General features: G+C 37.0%; 2 pseudogenes; one reads left to right on the plus strand and one right to left on the minus strand.

Annotated features, from left to right (window-relative positions):
* Positions 1 to 2991: 2991 nt before the first annotated feature.
* Positions 2992 to 4135, plus strand: LOC126800825 (F-box/kelch-repeat protein At3g06240-like; annotated as a pseudogene).
* A 1085-nt stretch (positions 4136 to 5220) lies between these two features.
* LOC126800826 (putative F-box protein At3g16210) lies at positions 5221 to 9745 on the minus strand (annotated as a pseudogene).
* Between the last annotated feature and the right edge of the window lie 5270 nt (positions 9746 to 15015).

The following is a 15015-nucleotide window of genomic DNA, read 5'->3' on the forward strand; positions in this document are numbered from 1 at the left end:
TAACAACGGGAAGACTGACTCATCAAAAGTGATTAAATGAGATCACCTGTTAAGGTCGATATAGAAGCGAACATATGTGGAAGTTCATGTTTTAGTCAAAGACAATATTCAACATCAAATAACCCATTATTATGCGCTTGTGGAGGCGAAATTTGGCACATAAACTATGTGGACGATAAATCGTTAACATAATCCGTTAACAACCGTGCATATCATTAGGTTTAGATGATTATGCATTAATATTCAACATCACTAACATGCTAACCGTTATAACCATTACGTCAAGGATGATGGTATAGATGGTTACCATAAAACAAGACATAGTACAAGCTGTAGCTTATCGTTCGAATCGTGGTTTATCGTTGGAAGCTTGTTTTCATCAACAACCAATACCGAATCTATGTTTTACACTTCCTTGAATGGTTCACTAACTTTATGTACCCCAAATGCTACCAAATTTTAGGATCAAGTAAACATGGGTGATAGAAATCTAATGCCACTGGCCTCATTGCCGGAACCGACCGGAAAAGCACCAAACTAGCCGGAATACTTGTCGGACAGTGACCACTTGTGTCAAGTGGTTCACCATGTTCTAGGTCTCCAAATGAGCTCAAATTTTGTAAATAGTTAGTCTTGGATGTTAGAAATATCGCTACAAATAGCACCTCAATAGCTCACCTAAAAGTAGGTGAACCAATCCTCACAATGACAAGTCCGCAATTTGGAAATCTTGGAATTTTAGGCTTTTCACACTTTTTGTAATTGTTTGGGTGCTCCATAGCATCAACGTGTTATGGCTTGTGTTTTACCATGGTATATGTATCACCACAATATATTTTGTCCTCAAAGTGAATCATGATAAGCCAATCTATACTTCTATCTTATATATCAATCTCTTTAGCGTATGAGAGTGCTACTCCTAAACTTTACTAAAGAATAGGCTTGAGTAATGTGCGTAGCTAATTAAGGATCATAGGGGGAGTTATGCACTTGTTAACGCATAGATTACTTCTCCATTATTTTAGAGGAATTATATTGATCCGTATAACATCTTTGCTCAAAAGAATAGCATATACGAGTCATTGATGCATTATTATGAATCATAGTATCGTGAAAGAATATATCCAACATTAATAGACAAAATTTCAGACGCATGTTACAGTCAATAAGAGTAAAATTCATTAGTATCAATATCCGACACAACTTCCAAGTACTGAATTGTAAGTCAAGTCCTAAAGTATGGTAACTCAATTAAATAAACCGTGACAAATTCCGAGGGAAATGGTATAAGTGACAATTTCAATCACCAACCGATAGTGTAAGCAACAATTACCATCGCAAACCAATGTTTGTCCAAATTTTTTTCAAACTTGTAGCTACACACAACGGCTACGGATGGTAGTAGCGGCACTTCAAGATGCTAATTAAAACATACTTTGTTGTCTGCCCATAAACAGCGTAATAGTTGCTCTTGCTTTATTCTTCGGTTATGCTTGAATCCACAAATATACGTTAGGAAGTAACTCTCGTTATTCGATTTCGTATCGTCATGTGATGAATTTCACCAAAGTGAAAAACATATGGTTAGTGTAAATTCATCACATAAATAAAACAGTAAAATCAATAGAATTACTAAAGTAACAGTGGTGTAAAAGAAAAACTTTTTACTGGGGGCAAACATTACCATGCCCCTTTTACCAATTTACCAGTTTACCTGGGGGTAAAAATCATTAAGACCAGTCGGGTCATGGTTGCACGGGTAGGGTTCGACGAACTTATTTGGGTCGACTCCACTTTCAGCAACAAAGGAAGCAGCGATGTGGCGCAGGCGTCGGCGGTTCTCGGTCGTCGACCGTGCGGCCCTGGTCCTTCGCCGGAGGCACTGGGTTCGACGTCTAAGGGTTTTCCGCTGATCTAGGTTCGACGAAGCTAGCAGCGGAGCTCGTTCTTGGTAGATCAGAGAAGTGCGGTGCTGACATTGATGTAGATGCAGGAGCTTCTGAGGATTGACGCCAGTCTGGGCGCTTGTGCGGTGGCGCCGTGGACGGCGCTAGGTCATCGATGAGTCAGCAATGCTAGAGCGTGTTCGGCGCGATTTGGTTGGAGAACAAGAAGGGTACCCAAAGAGGATTTCTGGGTGCCCGACGAAGAAACGATTTATGAGCTTTTTTTCATCTTTTTTGCATTTTTTTAGCAGAAGAAATTTCTCAGGATTTTTCATTTTCTTCTGTTGAATTTTTTCATGGAAGAAAGAATTTTTTTCGTCTTCTTCTGTCAATTTTTTTCAGGAACTCATGGTTAGAACTACGTGCTGATAACGTGTTACAGAAGAATGCAATACACATCAGAATGGATTCATTGATAAGGGGTTTTTTTATATAAGCATTACATTAAGTATCTAATATAATTAGAATTTATATATCATTTTTTATATAGACTAACTTATACTAATTAAGACAAGATGCACATGATGATTACAGAGAATAATTCTCCTATAACATCTTTGTTATATTTTTGTTCCCTTTTATGCGGTTTATTAACAGTAAGATGTAACGGTGTGCCTAAGTTTGAGGGGATCTCTATTTGGTGGGTAACTTTCTCGCCAGCCAAATCTGACTGCATATACGCCCTTTATATTATCTTTCTTTATATTATCACAGACTGCACTTCTACATATTTACTTGTAATCGAAATTTTTGTTTACTTATTTACTTGTGTTTCGATGTACTATTATTCAACTTTCAATCGGACAGATTAGAATTTCTAACATCGGCGAGCCATCGTTTCTATTGGCCTCGGTTTAAGGTAAGAATCTTCTTCGTTTCCCTTAAGCAAATATGGCAAACTTTAGCCAATCTTATTCGTCTGATCACATCGTAGAGCAAATTCTATTGATGCTTTCGCCAGTGTGTGTGTTATCTGTGGTGCAATCTAATTAAAAGCCCAAGTTTTGTAGCTAAACACATTTCTAGTTCTATGCTATCATCCTATATGCCCATTCTTTTCAAGCGCCCAGTCATCCGGGGCAAGGAGGATAATGCTAAGGATGAGAAGGTTTTGGAGAATGAGTGTCTCGAAATTGTATTGTCGTCACTTGATCTATGCAACGAGGATGATGATGATTGCTTCCTATCAACTGTAGTTGAGGATCTTAAAGTTCCTCTTCCGGCTCCTCTGAAGGTACAACATTTTTCAGACCTCAATATAGCAGGTCACTGTGATGGACTCATATGTTTAAAACTTTTCATTGGTAATGTTATTTTATGGAATCCAGCCATGAAGGAATCCAAGCTTATTCCCAAGTCGTTTCTTCTCCTTCCCAACGATGACTTTGATCTTTGGCCGCTTTATATGGAATTAGAAGCTTACACTGAACATTTGGGATTTGGCTACGATCCGAAGGGTAAAGATTACAAGATCGTTAGAATCGTAATCTATGATGAGGAATATTATTGGTTTAGAGTAGAAGTATACACTATGAAATCTAATTCATGGAGAGAGATCGGGACCTTACATGATCCTGATAATATGCCTTGTATTTATGATTGGCATCCTAATCTGCCTATATACAACAAGGGAATATGTTATTGGCGCGCAAGAGGTGATGGGGGAATCTGCATTATACTTTCATTTGATATGTGTAATGAGCTATTTCATGAGATCTCGATTCCAGATGTGCCGGATGGATTTAAAGAAGATCTGCTCACAGTGTGGAAAGAGTCCATTGTTCTTTTCATCTGTCAAGAAGTTGAAGTTCCGCAATCTTATGATATGTGGGTGATGATGAATGATCTTGGTGATGACAGGGGTTCATGGACAAAATATTTAACTATAGGACCTGTGGAAGGTGTTAAAAGTCCAATGCTATTTTGGAAAACTGACCAACTTCTTATGGTTACTAACGATGGACGTACAGTTGTATAACATTAACACACAAAAATTAAAGTATCTTCCTATTCATTCCACGAGAGATGTGTTCTGTGATCAAGCCCTGATATATATCAATACCCTTATTTCCATCAGCGGAGGCAAAGGACTCGAAGATATATACAGTTCGGCTTTCTATGGTATGGGTAAGTTTTATTCCAACTATAGAGATCCGGTCGACATTTCTGTGCTTAATGGCAATGACTAGCTAAGGGTATAACTAATTAATTACCTGTGATGAGTGGAAGAATTCTCCAAGATTTCACCCACTATGAACGATTTGATTTCATCTATGAAAGATTGTTATGGGCACCTGTTGTTTGTCATTAACTTAGCTGTAATCATATATGGGCACAAATGTAAGACGCGTCTATAAGAGTCCATATATACATGTATTATCGATAAAACTTGTTTGATATCATCGATTAAGTAAATCATCAATAGTAGGCTAGAACGATATCCCTCACGCCATAAGCTGATAAGCCTTAATAAAATTGCATAACACAAGACATGTATATATGCTGTGCCTAAATCTGAAAGTAAATGAACATTAATATCCAGTCTCTAGAGACCTATACACAGTGGCGGATTTTAAAATAAGTATCTGGAGAGGTCAAAATTTATGAAAGGACTAATATATACTAAATTTTGAATTAAATGTTGATTACTGCACAATTATACCATATATAAGATATAATGTTATTATTATACACAATTATGTCTTAATTATATATAATTATAGTAATTTAACCATAATTACACATAGCTACATCATAATTAAAAGAAATTTTTTTATTTACCGCGGGGGCCACAGCTCCTCTAGCCTCTTGATAGTTCCGCCTAGGACTGGGACCGGTACGGTTCGGTTCGGGATTCGGCCGATACCGATACCGATAATTTATTCGGTTTCGGTTCGGGATCGTAAATTTGAAACTTAATATCGAACCAAACCCGTACATATCGATTCGGGATGGGTTCGGTTCGGTAAAATTGTACACTTTTGCATGTATTTCTATCTATTTATAAATATTAGATAATGTAAATTAACATTCTAAGTCTTTAAAAATACAATGTAGACCTAAAAAACTAAAAAAAATATTGAAAATGCATATATTTAATATATTTTATACATTTGGTACGAATTATACATTTACTGAACCGTACCGTTTATAAAATTTCGGTATTAGGTTTTCGGTACGGGACGAAGACATTTTACCGATTCGTCCCGTCCCGTCGGTATTCGGTACGGGACGGTCGGTTTCGGTACTATTTTTTCGGTACCAACTCCCACCCCTACTTCCGCCACTGCCTATACATTCTAAGAAGCAACATTTGGTGAATTGTGCATCTAGGAGGTATTACCTTGAAGTCTTCTATAACGGGGTTCAGACCCCACTTCAGATCAAAATACCAACTATCAAGGGATTAAGATCCAAAGACCCTAATAGTTGGTAATTATGTCAATATATTGATGGCCAATTAGAATACATGTTTATGCAATTAATCACATTAGACATCTCCAATGAATAATTTGTGCATCCCAATTGAATATGTTATGGGGAGTTTTATTTTCACCTCTAAAATCGTTGAGTATACCTCTATCATTATTCTATTTTTATTTGACTTTAACAACTTTTATGAACAGACAGATAAAGACATTTATACTAATATGAAAAAAGAGGAAAACTCTTTTAATTAATTTCAATTTACTACTCTAAAGTTTAGGTCAGTTATCAGTTGTGCCCATATTCTTCCATTTTAATCATGTGTGCCCTGTAGTCTCAAAATACTATCATAATTGAACAAAATTTTAAATTCTTAGCTGTAATTCTGTAAAGAGGGAACAACAAATTGAGAGGAAAGAAGAAATCATGTTAAGAATTAAGGAACTCCAAATGAGGTTGAAGATGTTTAAGGACTAAATGTTCTCATTCATATTTCGGTTTCTGTATCAGAATTCGAGAAGCAAAAATGGTAAAAAGATGATAAAGGCACTGGGGAAATGGCTTCGGATCCTTTACTTAGCTTTGCAGGTCAGACAATTCTTAGAAATGATTTTCTATTAGTTTGGTTTATGAAGTCTGATGCCAGTTCAAGTGCTGGGTGTTAGACAAAATTGAAGTGCTTGGTAATTGGTATAGATGGAAACACTCTTCATCATGTTATCTTAACCTGTCTTGCCTCCCTGGACTGAAACAATAGTATGCGAGCAGCGAATTCACACAAAGAACGCCTTGATAATCTCCCCAGACACCTTTCATTGGAACATATGTAACCCCATCTCTACTCAGACTACAAGAGACTATACGTCCGTCATCGGAAACCATAAGAACTTCGTCACTTCTCCATAACACCAATGACAAATAAATTCCCATTAAGCTCTCATACCTCTTCAACCGTGTGATACAAAAGGATTGCATGATTTGCATCCCTAATACTTGGCGAGCAGTGGCGGATCCAAGATTGGATCATTGAAGATGCTTGAACTTAACTATAATCCCGACGGTGCGATAAAATTTTACTAATTGAAATCAAAATATACGGGACATTTCATTGAAACCATGAAGTAATTTTTCTTTTTCGAACACTTTGGTTTGGACCCAAATTTGTCATTTTAGTCTAATAGACACCTATAACTATTAAAAAAGAATACTCATATATATATATATATATATATATATATATCAAACAAAATGGCGTACATAGTCAAAATCTAACACATATACACATTTGAATAAATAAGCAACGTACTAGCTAGTAATTAACATAACTAGCATTCTAGAAGAAGAGATACTTGACCGAGGACACGCTATTGAAGATTAAGAGTAAAGTTTGGAAGAGAAACAAATGAGTAGTGTTGGTTACTTGGAGATGCTTGGCTTAGAAGAATATAAAAAAATAAAAGATTTAAAACCAAATTTTTTTTCCTTGTCTTGAGCTTGAGGATGCTTGAGTCACCCCAAAAATAAGCTAGATCCGCCCTGTAGGACATCCTGTCATAATAACACAGGTATTCCTTATCTTGTTCATGACCCAACCAGTAGAAAACTCTTTTGAAGCACGTTTGATATGTGTCAGGCCAAAAGCTACTGGTTTCCGTTTCTAAATAATCAATCTTGATTTGCTTCCAAGCAGCAGTACGCAGAGTATACACTTCTGCCCTTGGAGGATAAATAACCAGACGCTGGTTATGATCATATGAATCTTCACCTGATTCTATAATGTTAACCACCTTGTAATCCTTACATGTTGGATCATGTCCGAATCCCACAGCCCAAGAGAATGACTCGAGAAGACATGAAGGGGGAAGAATCTTCAGTTCTCGTATCGACGGGTTGTACAACACAAACTCTCCGGTATAATGAGATAGACAAATGATCCCATCACATTGATCTACAATCTTTATATTTTGAGGACCTTCTGACGCAGGGAACTCAATAACGGGGCCTTTAGTCTTTAAACCCATTGAAGGCGGAAAACAGATATCCTCCACAACACAACGAGGGTGACTGTCTTCATCATCAATTCCTCATTGTCATTGGGAACATAAAGGAATGAAAATAAGATTTCCTCTTTGATGGTAAGGCTCCTTGGAACCTCGGTGCGCTTGAGAAAGAAGCAAGTAGAGTCATTGTTGTAGACGTGGAGGTGCTTGTCTATGAACTTGGGATCATTGATCAGACCATACCATGACTTATGGACGCACTTGAATCTCATCAGTGACTTCGGAGGGAGCTTGATAGGAATTACACGGTCATCTCTTTCGGCAGATTGCACATTAGCTATGTCACTAAATTACCTTTTGCCTATGTAGCACCGACACCGGAACACTGATACGGTAAATTTAAAAAAACCTAGATCCCGACATAATAATTTATTTATAATTATATATATATATATATATATATATTAATGTGTAATTATCACGACCCCCAAAAATTGAATTTTTGAGATGTGATCAACTCCAAAATTTGTCCTGAAATAGTTATGAGTTAATACAAACAGCTGAGTGTAGAAAATTGAGTCCAAATGTTCAACTCGTACAACTCGGACTATATTACCAAATGTTCACAACATGAAATAAGGAAATTGAACACTCACTCACTATTCACTAAGTCTAAAATATAATCAACATAATAAGGTTCTCACCCATCAGCTATCTCCACACCACCGAAATCTCAACTCTATTGACTCTCACTTGCAAGATCAACCTCTACACCATAGAATGGTCCACTATTGTACGCTTATGAAGGTTGTATGAGTAAACCAAATTAAGCACGCTAATTCATTGATACAAAACCTTAAGGATAAACTCAACACAATCACACGGATTCTACAACATTAGACATCTTTTAGGCAAGTAAGAGGTATATTTTTACCTCACTTCTTAACATACACTAGGCATAATGATCAAAGTCATTACCTTTAAACACATTTAGGCATTAGGACTATAGCTCTATATACATACCCACTCACCCAGCCAAAGCATGTGTCTTTTATTGCCTAATGATCCCCTACGCCACATAGAATGGATCAACGATCTCTTATGACACTTAGGAGAGATAGTTACAAACACACAACCTAGGTTTCCTTCGCCACATAGGAGAGACCCAAACCTATAGCTATGACGTTGGTTACCAAACCAACGTTTTCACCAAGTCACAAAACCAACTCAACATTATCACTTTTACATTAACAATCATAGATCAATCACTATTTAAAAGAAATCAATTTATTAACTAAAACCCTTCAACGTGCATATACCACAAGTACTTATAACCATTCCATGGTCGCCTCAACAATATACTTAAACATATATTTATATACATAGTTATGCATATAAGAATGAACTTAACTCACCAACAATAATACACTTTCGTATGAGAAATCATATGAGTCATTTTTATAACGAAAATCATTTTACTTACCTATGAACCGTTGCCGAACAAGTCCATGTGATTTAAAAACAAAAGACATTTTTCTCCATTAATTCTCATTAATTAGGACAACAATGACAACATAATTCACGAAAGGATTTACTCACCATTTTACTCCCGCAATGCCTTTGCTATTACCAAGCTAAACACAAAGCTTCCAATTCAATTTCCTAAATGAAACCATTTAACTTAGTAAGCAAACAAGACGATGTACTACTATCTCACATAGCCCTTATAGTTGCCAAAAGACAATCCCCCTTCATGACCTACCAAGGTCATTGGAAAAAAATCATGCTACCTCATATGTCCACAACACGGGCCTGCTTGAATTCATTCCACCAATTCAAAACTATGGGAATCAAGACATAAGAGGTGTTAGCATCATCCTCCCAGAGCTTAGAGTTATGATTAGTCCATATAGCCTATAAACTCATAAGAAGCTGAGGGAACAACTGAGGGTTTGAGGCCTGTAGAGCTACTAACTAATCATAAACATGGTTCGCCTAATGTGAAACTTGGAGTTGGGATTCATGTAGACACGCTACAGCATGATCACAATCACAAATAACATGGATTGGAGACTCTACTTCTTTCTCACATAATGTGCATTGGGTATCAATATCAATATCTCTTTCACTTAGCCTTCTACGAGTAGGAAGAAAATTAGAAGTTGTTTTCCATACACAAATCTTCACCTTTTTTGGAACAGGAGACTTCCAGATCTTATTCCAAAGTAAAGAACTCGGATTAGGAGAGTCAATATCACCAAAAACACGTTTTTGTGCAACATGATAAGCTGACTTTACAGTAAACTTACCCTTCCTATCCTCTCCCCAAATCCAACGGTTTGCATGTTGTCTATAACTAATAGGAAGAGCCATAATTTGTTGCACCAGAGGGGCCGGAAACAAATTTGATAACAAAACATAATTCCACACATCTGGTTGTGAAAATAATTCAGAAACCCGTTAAATATGTGGCACATTAAAACGTAGCTCTCTGGTGCATTCCTTTCTTCTCATCAGTTCCACCCCACCAAAACGTAGCACAAAGTTGATGAAGCTCTTGAACTAGATGTTGAGGCAAAAGATAATTATTCATACTATACAAAGGCATAGCCTGAGCCACCACTTTGATAAGAACCTCCCTGCCAGCAGCACTCATAAAATTAGTTCTCCACCCCGTAAGCTTCTTAGCAAGTTTATCTTTGATATAAGCAAATGGATCATTCCTGGACCTCCCTGTAAGTGTAGGAATGCCAAGGTACTTGTCATGTTTATTTGTAACCTGCATGCCCAAACACTCCGAAAAAACTTCACGGTCTTAACCTTTGCACTACCACTAAACACCACACTACTTTTCTAAAGATTAATTTGTTAACCAAAAGCATATTCATATAATTGAAAAATGTCTTTAACCAACAAACAGCACGGCAGACAACATACTATCATCAGCAAAAAGCAAGTGACTTACATAAGGAGCTCCATCACAGATACAGATACTGTGCCAATCACATGTACATGCAGACTCAGTAATCAATGTTGACAGATCCTCAGCACATAACAAGAACATATATAGAGAAATAGAATCCCCTTGACGCAAACCACGTTGCGGAGTAATGAGACCACACGGTTTACCATTAATCAATAACGAATACTTCACTGAGGATAGATAGTGCATAATTAAATCAACCCAAACATGATTAAACCTAAATTTCAACATAATCTTATGTAAGAAACCCCATTCCAACTTGTTATAGGCCTTACTAATATTCAACTTGGAGAGCCATAAAACCAGCTCAGAATCCACTAGGGTATTGTCTCCGAGTGTTACAACCTTAGTGCTTGATAGGTTGGGCATGGCATGAACTTTGGGCCATGCCTCGGCCAGACACACGCACGTAAAGAAAATACATGCAAGAAGTAAAGCAGATCAGTAGTAGAGGTATTAGCCTAGCACGGTGGTTGGCTGAATATTAACCTCATTAGCAAGAGCCTCACAAGCACAGAGTCAGGTGTCATGCAATGCAATGAATATAGAGTTATTAGCCTTGACATATGTAGGCATATTAGCCTTGTTAGCATGCAAGGCAGATGCAGAGACAAGTGCAAGGGCAGACTTGGAGATTAGCCTTACTAGCAAACCTATAGGCTCGATATTAGTGTCACTAGCAGATGCATGCATATTAGCCTCGTTAGCAGACATGTAGGCTGAATATTAGCCTTGCCAACAAGGAAGTGGGCAATTCTGACACGACATAGAAATTAGCCTCGCCAGCAGACCTCGGCAAACATGAGGCAGGCAGTCGACTGGATATTTGTCTCACTAGCACGGAGCAGGCAAACCTGTAGTCTAGAAATTAGCTTCGCTAGCACTAATCATGGGCATGTGGCAGACAAGCATAGGCAACAATCAAACAGGCATGCGCGTGCAGCGTGCATGGGTGATGGGTGTCGATAAAAGGTGACACATGGCGTCCAAATGATGCATGACACATGCACAGTAGTTACTAAGAAGTTCACAAGTGGGGGCGGTTACCAAACAAGTACTGGGCGGTTACCAAGCATGCAAGGAAGTTATGAAGGAGTGGGAAGTTATCTGAGGTAGTTACCAAGTAGTGGGAAGTTATCCAAGTTAGTCGGTGGTTACTAATGCAAGGTAGTTACCAATGCTTAAAGATATGATCAGCAATATAGTGAGGTTAGTGGGCTATGTCATGGAAGTTACTTGATTGATTGGCATGCATGCATGCTGCCACATCACCCTAGGGTTGTTGGGGGTGTCAGCCGCCATGCATAATGGTAGTGAAATAAAACCTAAGCCAATGTAGTTGTCATTGGTAGGTGTGAGAGATGTGATCACAACCGAGAGTGTGAGAACACAAGCAAGAAGTGAACAATAGTAAGGGTGAGGGAAAAACAATTGAGAGCTAGGCAGATAGAGGATGTTAGAATTGTGAAGGCTGTAAACCTCATTGCACCCTTAGATTGAGTGATTAGTGTAGGTGTGCACTAAGTGAATGGCTAGGCAGATTGGGTTTGGGTAGACTTAGGTTGTAAGCACTCTTTGTACTCGTTGTAATCTTCTTGATCCTTTAATGGAGTTAAAGGTTAGGGAAGGGTCCCCATAAACACTTGTGTGTGTGTATGCACGCGTACGCGTGCGTGTAGATTGTATACTCATTGTTGCTTATTTGATAATTTCTGCTGTGTAATAAACAATTGAGTGAGAGAATGTGTGTTGACTAGGTAATATAGGCTGTTTAGCACCATCACATAGGGAAAAAGTTTTGGTATCAACTGTGCATGTGTGACACCAATTAACATGTCAAGCACAAAAGCACTATGTTCTGGAAAAACAATATCAGAAAGAAATACTTTAAGTCTATTCGCCAATACTTTAGAGGCAATCTTCTACTCCACATTACAAAGAACAATAGGCCAAAGTTGAGTCATATCCTGAACCTCCCTCACTTTACGAATAAGCACCACATGGGTATAGTTAAAATCATGAGGCATCTCTTTAGTAGTTAAAAAAGAGATAACAGCCTTACTAACCTCATCACCCACCAAATCCCAATATTTCTGGAAAAAAAAATACAGGGACATATTATAAGGACCAGGAGCCTTGGAAGGATGCATATGAAAGAGGGCAGCATGAATCTCCTCCCTAGAATATGGAGCCAACAAGATCTGGTTCATACCGGGAGTAACCCGAGATGAAATAGTCCAAGACTCTAGCCTGTGCAATCTCGTTGGGATTTTGCTGAGTAAACAAACCTAAATAATAAATAACCACATTCTCAATACATGTAGGACTATCCTGCCATTGTCCCACATGATCATTTAGACCTTTCAGTTTATTTCTCTTATGCCGATTAGACACACAACGATGAAAACATTTGGAGTTCCAATCACCATCATTCAGCTAAATGGCTCGAGAACATTGTCTCCAATATACCCCATAAACAAAGACCAACTCGTTTAATCTCTCTGACAGTCTCAACTTCTCTGCCTGATCAAGAGGATCATAGGGTTTTTGGAGTAGGTTATCAAGCTCAGTACGCACTACCTCGATCTCCAACCTACTGTTAGTGTTTCTGTTTGTGGATTATGGCTAAGGAAGGAAAATTACTTCAAAGGCACGTAAGAATTTACGTTGTCCTTTAGACTTTATTTTCCCCACAACTAGTGTGCAAAGGGGTTTGATCAAATAAGCCTTTAGGATACAATGAAGCCTAGCACTTGCTATTGTTGGTCTTCGGTTTGCACTCACGAAGAACAACCTCACACTCGATCAAAAGTTTCCAAGAAACTCAAGGTTGTTAGAGACTAAGGGGGTGTATTCAACTCTGATTTCAAATGATTTTGATTGATTTATTATAATCAACGGATTCTGAAAATCCATAGATTATTTCAACTCCACATAGATTCAGCCAGATTTCATTGTATTGTATTGACCAGATTTGTCTTGATTTGCTTGAATTTCACAAGTGCATGTATGATTTTTATATTATTATTAAATAATAAAATATAGAACATGGAGAATTAATAAGTTGGTTATTTTTTTAACAAATTACAAAATAATAATGTATTTTACAAAGTAATAAAAATATAAAAACAACTAAATATACTCATCCATTCCGACCTCATTGTCATCATAGTCTTCATGATCATTCTTATTCGCATTGTCCTCATTATTTTCATTCGCATTGCCTTTAATATCATTGTTATCTTCTTGACTTTCATTATCACCATTCCGTGGTCTATTTTCCCACATAGCTTCAGCAATAGTTTCCAAGCATTAGCATCTGCTCTTTGTTGTAGTTGACTTTGAGAAAGTAGTTCAAGATTCTCGTCTTCCATACCAAGTTCTTCATCATTTTCTATTTCAGGAGAAAATTCATCGGAACGACATTCTTTATTGCAACTATTAGTACAATTATAAAAACAACCATCATTTCTTTTTTGCCTACAACAATTATACCAAATCACAAGAAAAACCCATAAAATTGATTTGAGCAATTAAAATAAAACACATGATTAAAATAAGAACATAAAAATTTTCGATCTTATTGTGAGAGAGAGAGAGAGAGAGAGAATACACCAAAATCTCATGTCTAGATGCTTGATTTCTAACAAGCATGATATAGTGTAAAAATACTTCAAAATCCAACAAAATCAACTAATAAATGAAATCATTCAAAATCAATCGATTTTTGAATACCACCAGAATTTATAGGAGTTTTTGAAATCTTAATTGAATACCTTGAGATTTCAATGGATTGTTTAAAATCTTAATTGAATACCACAAGATTTCAAAAGATTCTTCAAATACAAGAAAATCCTATAGAATCCTAGTTGAATACACCCCCCTAAAACTGCAGTATAATAATCTCTAGATTTTTACTGTGTAAGAAAGTAGGAAAAATTGGTGGGATAAATTGAGAGAGAAGAGGGAAAAGGATCGGTCTGTGTCTCTTATCTGCATAAAACTAATCTTAATATATAGGAGTTAGTTATACCTTTCGAACACTATCATACCTTTTCAATTTGAGTTACAACTCTTCACCAACAGGTAAATATAATTACCAACTGATATGGTTAGAATTAAATTCAAGGTCAATAGAAATTAGTCTGAGACACCTTTTCGAAACAATGTTTGCACAATTACAGTGCACTAACAATATTGTTTGATAACTCATCTGCCTTCTGCTCTTCTTTTGTATATTTTGAAGATATATTCAACAATCCTCCACCATTTACAAAATATAAGTATATATATATATATATAAGTAAAATATATTTTGGAAAATCCTTGAGCAAAGTCTTGGAAAACATAATGCATAAATTAAGTTGTCTTGTGGACTTGAACATTAGCTTAGTGAAAATACATCAAAGTTAAATCAGGATGGCGAAGTAGCATTGCTTTGAACTTGTGATCCTTTTGTACCTAACTGGACATATCTCACACACTAGATTTCTACTTCTTCGAGTGTAAAAAAACCGACATGTGGATTGGCCTTGTGTCTTGTATCCTTTTCATGAGTGCTCTAGAGACTAGTCCAAGTCACATAGAAGGCGGCACCACCTTCGACACTCATATAGGTAAGCATGTAGTACCCATGTAATTATAGTACTTTCCATCATGC

The sequence above is a fragment of the Argentina anserina genome, chromosome 6 (assembly GCF_933775445.1).
Source record: "Argentina anserina chromosome 6, drPotAnse1.1, whole genome shotgun sequence".
NCBI classification, from domain to species: Eukaryota; Viridiplantae; Streptophyta; class Magnoliopsida; order Rosales; family Rosaceae; genus Argentina; species Argentina anserina.